This window comes from Bison bison, unplaced genomic scaffold, assembly GCF_000754665.1.
Source record: "Bison bison bison isolate TAMUID 2011002044 unplaced genomic scaffold, Bison_UMD1.0 scf7180017864379, whole genome shotgun sequence".
Taxonomy (NCBI): Eukaryota; Metazoa; Chordata; class Mammalia; order Artiodactyla; family Bovidae; genus Bison; species Bison bison.
This window is the reverse complement of record NW_011494951.1, coordinates 11,971,037-11,972,530: the sequence shown is the minus strand read 5'-3', so window position 1 is coordinate 11,972,530 and position 1,494 is coordinate 11,971,037.

The following is a 1,494-nucleotide window of genomic DNA, read 5'->3' as shown; positions in this document are numbered from 1 at the left end:
GTTTTGGAGAAGACTCTTGAGAGTCCCTTGGACTGCAAGGAGATCCAACCAGTCCATTCTGAAGGAGATCAGCCCTGGGATTTCTTTGGAAGGAATGATGACGCTAAAGCTGAAACTCCAGTCCTTTGGGCACCTCATGCGAAGAGTTGACTCATTGGAAAAGACTCTGATGCTGGGAGGGATTGGGGGCAGGAGGAGAAGGGGACGACAGAGGATGAGATGGCTGGATGGCATCACTGACTCGATGGACGTGAGTCTGAGTGAACTCCGGGAGTTGGTGATGGACAGGGAGGCCTGGAGTGCTGCAATTCATGGGGTCACAAAGAGTCGGACACGACTGAGCGACTGAACTGAACTGAACTGAAGGTGCCTTTCCATAAGTGCTCAAAAATCATGAGGATAATTCAAAAGGATCCAGAAACCAACCTGAAGGGCCTCTCACTGGTCAGATCAGGGGCACTCTGAGATGAATAATGACAATAAATGATTACAATCCTTGGATACTTAAATGAATAAATGTGGAAGAAAGGAATTTTTTCTTTACAGTGGTATGCCAACTAATAAATGCAGGGGAAATAATGAAGTTTTAAAATCACCATTTACATGGAGAAGGAAATGGCAACCCACTCCAGTTATTATTGCCTGAGAAATCTCATGAACAGAGGAGCCTGCCAGGCTACAGTTCATGGGGTCACAAGAGTTGGACATGACTTAGCAACTAAATGACAAAAACATTTGTGATATGTCTGGCTTTCCTACTGTTATGGATTGTCATATCATTGTGGTTGGAAAATAAAGTTAGAGTAATTTCAATTATATTAAATTTGTTAAGACTTGTTTTGTGACCTAACACATTATCTATCATGGTGAGCATTCCATGTATGCTTGAGAAGAATGTGTATTCCAGGGGTATTGGATGAAATGTTCTGCATATGTCTGTTACGTTCATCTGATCTGATGTGTAGTTTAAGTCCAATATTTCCTTATTGATCTTAAAATGGGGAGATTACTTTGGATTATATGGCTAGGCCTGATGTACTCACAAGTGTCTTTAAAAGAGAGGGACAGAGGGATTTCACATACAGGGCGGAGAAGGCAGTGTGACCACGGTGGCAGAGATTGGGGTAAGGTCGCCACAGGCTAAGGAATGCCACCAGCCACCAGAAGTTGAAAGAGGCAAGACTGGACACACACACCCCAGAGCCTTTGGAGGGAGCACCACTCTGCCAACACCCTGATGTCTATCTAGTGATACTAACTTTGGATTTCTGGCCTCCAGAAGGGTAAAAGAACAAATTTCTGTCGTTTTAAGCCACCAGGTTTATGCTAACTTGTTATGGCCTCTGTCGGATACTAATAGATTTGTACTCTGGCCAGCTATCTTGAGGGGTTTTGAGGGTCATGAAGTCTAAAGAGTGCACCACTGAAACGAATGTCTTAGGTTCCTGTGAGCAGGCAGTAAGTAAAAGAAGAAAATACAACTCAAGTCACAGC